Genomic DNA, 7,155 nt, shown 5'->3' on the forward strand with positions numbered 1-7,155 from the left:
CCAGAACCTAAAAGGAGAGGAGAAGGTCAGGAAGCTAGCAGAACTAGAAAATGAAATAGTAGCAGAGTAAGGGCAGCCAGGGGGATGGCCAGGAAAGGATTTGCATATTGTGATAAGACTACAAGCCACCATGTCATGGGTGAATCAGATTAATTTAAAGTAACAAAGTAGAACTTGAGGAAAACGTCCCCCTGGGAATTTACCTCTTTCCCTTCCCTCTCAGCCTTCAAGAACACAGCGCAGATGTAGGACAACAGGAAAAACAAATGGAGTGTTCCAACACATTTCCTCTAATATTTTAAAAATTTCTATTCATAATTTACACACTCCTCTCATTGGTGATTGCTTCTTTTTTTTTCTAGGATTGCTCATTTGATAAAGGCAAATCTTGGCCCTGAGATATTGATAGGTTTACTATGGAAAGTGAAAAACAAATCAAGATCCAGGTAAGTAACATTTTTATTACAAACAAGGTGTAGGAAAATAATTCTAAAAATATCAGTCTTGTAATGTTAATTGAACAAAACTACCATTACTAGGTAAATTATGTTTGACACATAAACCTACTGGGAGGTAAATATCTAGGTCTGATTATACTATGCTCTTTACTTTCATATAACATTAAAAAATTAAAGAGATTAGGTGACGTGATGAACTTGCAGTAGCAATGGTGACCTGAGTATACTCTTTAATTGACACCTCTCCTCCAGATTCTCCCTGAATTGTGGAAAGTTATATATATACACAGGGATTTCTATTTTAGTCTGTAAACCAGGAAAGTGAAAAGTACATACAAGGAACTTCTGCAGTATCTGAAATGAACCCTGGTAGTACATCTTTAGAAGTGCAGCAACATGTGATGAAAATGGTCCACATGGTAGGTTACTGTATATTCGGGCAACAATTTCCTTTTATCCATATCCCTAGGAAAACTATTGATAAAAGAACAAGGACTGAAAAAAAGAAAATGTTTATTCCATTTAACATATTCATGGGGCAGTAGTCTTGCTATATGGGTGACCATTTGACTTAGAAAATGGCAGAGCCAGCTGCCCCAACAAAACTACCAGGACTTTGTTCAGCAAAGACGTACTGCTCCTAACTGAGAAAGCCTCTTGAAGGAACACTTCATCTTTCCACATTCTATTTCATATGATACCTTGATGTCCAAACAGGCAAAATAAAATTACAGTAAGTCAAAAATTCTCTTTCTCCCTTTCACTCCCCCTGGCAGATTCTACCAGAGAAACACAGTTTCTTCAGAGAATCCATCTCAATTCACAAGACTGCATGAGCACAGATCTGCCTCTGTTAAAGATGTACAAAGAGAAGAAAATCTTTGAGATGAGAAATGCTGCAGCAATTCAAAAGAAGACAATCAATCTGAATTATGAGAAACAATCATTCTTCTTTGAAATGATGTTTCCACAAGATTGAAGGTAGGATGTTAGAAAATCTTTATTTTCAACAAGACACAGACATTGCTAGAGGAAGACAGGCACAAAAAAAGGGAAATTATGACATCAGGGAAAAACTGCATGAAAAGGAAAAACATGATTGCAAAATCTTAAAAAGCAGTGGAAGCAGAAAAATCAATGGGAATACTATAGACAACAGAAATAATTAAATAGAAAATGCATTTTTTAAAAACATAACTCATAGCTAAAAGAATGGGACCATGAGACTAATAAGGAAAAAATGAGAGACGTGAAGGAAGTATTGATTCTTTAACTTATCAATCTATTTAACAAATATTTTTTGAGCACCCACTAGTTGAAGGCACTACTGCAAGCGCAGGTGAGAGAATGGGGAGCAAGACAGTGTCCTTGTATCACAGAGGTTAAATCATAGTGAATGGTACTGACAGCAATCAATGAGCAAATAAATGTATAATACAATGTCAGGTAGTGTCACATGCTATGAAAACAACCAAAGCAAGATGGAGGACAGAGATGGCGTCTCTGAGAAGGTGACATTTGAGTAGATAGCACAATAATGTATGAGGGTGAACTGTATGAAGAGCATTCCAGGCAGAGTTTAGCAAGTTCAAAGACCATCAGGCAAGGATAAGCATGTCCCAGCATGTTCTGTACTACATTCAAGTACATGTCATGGAACGACCAAGTGTACGTAAAATGCTAGATTATAAAGTCAGAGAGTTAGTCAGAGGCAGATAATTTAGATTCTAGAAGATTATATAAGGAGTTTGGATTTATCAAGAGAATGATGGGAGATACTAAAGGGTTCTAAGATGGTCAGTGACACAGTTTGCATTTTAAAATTATGTTTGAAATAAGAAAATAAACATGTATCTGCTTTTTTTTCCCAAAAAAAGAGACCTGAAATTATAAATCAGAACTAAAGAAACTGCTTACCGACAGCAAATGAGTAGAAGGAAACAGGATAGAAAGAGAAAAGGGAGTAAGAATTCCCTGTGAGGTTTTTACACATTCGGAATCAATGCAAATAGAAACAAAGGAGCCAAACTGTATTCAAGTAAGTGACATAACTGTTCAGAAAAGAAGGGTGTGAGGAGGAATGATCTGAGTAACCGTTGTACATGTATTTTGAACAAATGCGTTGAATTTAAAAACAAAACAATGACAAATCCTTAACTCTTCTTGATAGATTTGTTGATGCCCAGAAGTAGTCAAACTGTCTGCCTGCTGGCTCTGTAAGCTTTCCACTACCCACTATCATTCTGTCGATCAGCAGGGTTATAACTCAGGGCTATCACTATATACCTTAAAGCTAGTCCCTTGAAGCTTAATTTGAGTGATGATATAGCAGAGGCATCATGGACTTTGGAATCCTACAGATGAGGTTTTCAATTCCAAATTTGCTCTTTGTTAGCTCTTGACATTGGACAGATCACTTAATCTCTTTGAGCGTGTGTTTTTTCCTCATTAGTAAAATGAAATAATAAAATCCGATTTACTGGAACATAGGGAAAATTAAATGGCATAATTAGGCAGAGTGTTGGGCATGCACTACCTGTTTAGCTTAAATGAAAAGTAATCAAGTTTCCATCTTGTTAGAGCAGTTAGTAATCCAGTGTTAAACTAAGAATGACTACATTCCATACATGTGATTAAAGGCTAAACCCAAATCAAACAGCCATAATTAAGCTTGAAGTAGATCCACTATCAATAAATCAGTTAATATGTATAGGATTTATTTTTTGGGATTTCATATGGCAAGATTTATGAGTTAGAGAGGTTACTTCATTGGTGATGATGAAACCTCTGTAATCCATAATTAAATATAGTAATTGTTCAAGATTTTTCTCACTTAGGACTGAGAAGTAAATTATATAGACTTCAGTAGCTTTTGGTTTTGACACAAAACAAAAAATTGACAAAAAATGATGTAGATCTTTAATCATCCTTAACCTCACTAACATCTTTGGTAGTAAGTGTGATATAGAATGATGTAATGGTTTTCCTTACTGAAAAGAAAATCCAGGTTATCAAGATGCTTAAAGATTAAATCTATTTTTGCTATTGAACAGTTGCCTATAAAAACTAAATTTGATTCTAGTTTTCCAAAATATAAGGTAACCTCTATCAATAATTATTCTTGTAACAAAATAAAAAAATTTAAAAAATGCATTTTAAGCATGATTTGAGAAATGCAAATCATTATGAGCTATACGGCAATATCACTAAAAAGTATTATTCATTTCAAAACAATATCACATAATTATTTTTCTGTCCTGCTAACACCATTATGTGAATATTTTAGTGTCAGATGAACAGTCCAAAATATACATCCCAGCATATTTGGAATTTTTGCACGAAAAAAGGAGGTATTTTAAATCAGTGAGAAACGAAATAGTATAATGAATGCTGTCAAAATATTGACTGTTTAGAAGGAAATAAATTTTGATTACTAATCTTCATATATAAAAAGGAATTCTAGATGGATTAAAGATTCAAACATTACAACAGTTGGAAGAAAACAAATATTTGTTTTCTTCATTCAAGGGAATGAGGCATGTGTTGATGTTCACATCATGTTTGCTCTACTGTGAGTAATAATGTCCTTTGTCTCTAACCTTAGAGACTTGTGTCTTCTACCACTATCATTCATGAAAAAGTAACAGGCTAATTTAATAACTTGTAATAAAGATACAAATCAAATCCCAAGCTGCCATACCAATGAATCTAATATTTACCAAAAGCTAAAAAGCACTGAATTTGATTGTAAAACAAAAGAGATTATAACACAAATCATGCCTGAAAACACAAGCCATGCCTATTCTTTTCTTTGATCACTCTTATCTACCTGGTTTGTTCAACAAAGTTTATGCTGCTTAAATTTCAATTAACTGAATTATACCAGGAAGCCATTACTTTAAAAGAAGTACCTGTATTACAGTGATAGATTCCCAGGCACAGACATAATTTTTGATTACTCAATATAAAATATACACATATCCAAGAAAAATATCTTCCTGCTCTTTAAGTCTTTATAACTACAGATGGTACAGTGTTTGTTTTAATTTTCATTATAAAGGAGTTGTTAAATTCTATTTAATGTCATAATTTTCTTTGATTCAAGAAAATATTACGCACATTAGTTTAAAAATTAGCCTCTAGATAGCACATATCTTAGTTTTATACATTATATAACCATTTTATTAAATAATTAATTCTACTGAAAGATTTCTAGTTAAACTAAAAGAATTAAGAAAATTAATTTTTTTCAGCAAACTCTCAACTCAAGAACAGCTTTTCTGAACTTCTTACAGTTCACTTTTTATTTATAACTTTTTCTTTAACCTAGCTGGTTATGTGTAAATCTAGTGACACTCAAAAATGTCAACTTATGACTTATTTCCAAAGAGCAAATATTATTTTCTAATATTGCAATGAATTTCATCACTATTGATGGAATTTCATCATAGTGTCTATGAAAAGAGACAAGGAGATCACAATGCAAATTGTAGGTCTTCTGTGTGTGATGGGAAGGTAACATTTAAGAATGTTCACTGGTGCGATCTTTGGCTGACACAAGTGATTGATTCCAGCATGAATCTACCTAGTAGAATAAAACGTTACTCAAAAGAATGATGTGTGTGTGTGTGTGTGTGTGTTTGTTTATGAGTGTGTGTGTGTGTGTGTGTGTGTGTGTATGAGATGAATGGAAGCTTCCTGTGTAGAAAATGTGAGTCAGAGTAAAGCATGGATTTCTTTTGCTTCTTTAATTCTTAACAACAAATAACATTTTCTGGATCAGAAGTCTGTATATTTTTAGGCTACCTTAGTCATTACAGTGTTAAATCCAGAATTTTGCTCAGACCACATTTATAATTTACTTTTCAAATTAATTCAAAGTTGATGAAAATATAATCAAGCTTGTGTTAACTAGACTGTAATTCATGTATTTTATGGGAAGAAGACTTTATACTTCCAATACACTGTAGTTTCAGTGATGGGGAAAATCTGATTTCATAGGGATATTCTGTGTATAATTTTCATGATATGCTACTTTATCTTGATGCAATCTCAATTCTTTTTTTCCTCCATGAAATCTAGTATCAGAACCTTAAACTAAGACAGGCAGACAATCTAGTGTTATAAAAACTTATCTAAACTTTTGTGTTCCAGATATGCTTCTCCCAGTATTTCCATTTAGTCACTAGTTGTAATATGCTTGTTGTCAATTTCAGGGTTTTTTTTTAAAGTCCTCGCTTGAAAGAACTAGGAAGGTCAAATCTCATGAGTCAATTTCATATCCTACTATAGTAAATGGAATCCTGTACTGAATCTCTTACATACAAAAAAGGTCAGTTTCACTGTAAATATCATGTCTGTCATTGAAACAAGACATTGCTTAGCCACCGACACATGTAGTTATTCACCTACAGGCTTCCCCAGAGTAGTTTTTTAGTCTTAAAGTCTAATTATCTCCAGTATGAATCCTCATTCATTAACAGGAGATCTATGTGCATGAGTTTTGCATATGGTGATTAAGATCAGAGGGCTCTGAGGAATGAATTCAGCCTCTGTTACCTAGGAACTGTGACCTTCGGCAAATTACTCAATATCTCTAAATCTGAGTTTCCTCATTTACAGAATGGGGATTTGAGGTCATTGTGAGAATTACATGAGATAATGTATATAAATTACCTGACACACAGTAAGCACTAAACAAATGACTGCTATCATTATTATGTGACATTTCCACTCTAGTTTCCTCTTCTTCCATTGCTACCTAAATAAATCTTATCTCTCTGATAACCCTTATCTCAAATGCAACTTATCTTTTGAAATTTTTGAAAATGTCCTGAGGTGGAAGCAGTTTCTCAATCCTCTGAAGTTCTCCAATCCCTCCTGCAGATAAAATGAAAATGAAGCGTGTTCTTGTTTTAAAGTTATATTCCACACTGTTATCTTCTTAACTATGTATTTGGTCGCTAAAACTATAGCCCACACATTAGCCATACGAGCACTGAGGACAAGGCATAGTACTTAGAATAGAGGTTCATATAAGATTTATTTAATAAATGTGATAAAACAATAAATATATGAATGACTATATGAATCCTAAGTCTCTGTTTTCAATGTGTTAATATGATTTGCTCTTCAACGGTGAGTTATATCATTGTCTTTTCCTATATACCCTGTTTCCCCGAAAATAAGACCTAGCTGGACAATCAACTCTAATGCATCTTTTGGAGCAAAAATTAATATAAGACCTGGTATTATATTTTATTGTATTATATTATATTATACTCAGTGTTATATTATAGTAAAATAAGACTGGGTCTTATATTACATTATTTGAGACCGGGTCTTACAATAAAATAAGACCAGGTCTTACATTAATTTTTGCTCCAAAAGGCACATTAGAGATGATTGTCCGGCTAGGTCTTATTTTCAGGGAAACAGGGTACATAATTTTAATATTTGGCATATGTGATTCAGTTAGGTAAAAGTAAGGGTGAAAACATATATGAATATAAAGGAAATAAAACAAAATAAAGGTTTTGTTATATTAAAATGTTATTTAATGTTCAAAAATATTAGAACTTCAAAAAGTTTATGAAGAAAATATACAGAACAAGCTTTTATTCTTAAATGTAAGTTATCTTTATGCTAACTTTATTAAATGATATAAAAATTGGATCCACTATTGGCAGTTCTCCGA

The sequence above is a fragment of the Rhinolophus sinicus genome, linkage group LG02, assembly GCF_036562045.2.
Source record: "Rhinolophus sinicus isolate RSC01 linkage group LG02, ASM3656204v1, whole genome shotgun sequence".
Taxonomy (NCBI): domain Eukaryota; kingdom Metazoa; phylum Chordata; class Mammalia; order Chiroptera; family Rhinolophidae; genus Rhinolophus; species Rhinolophus sinicus.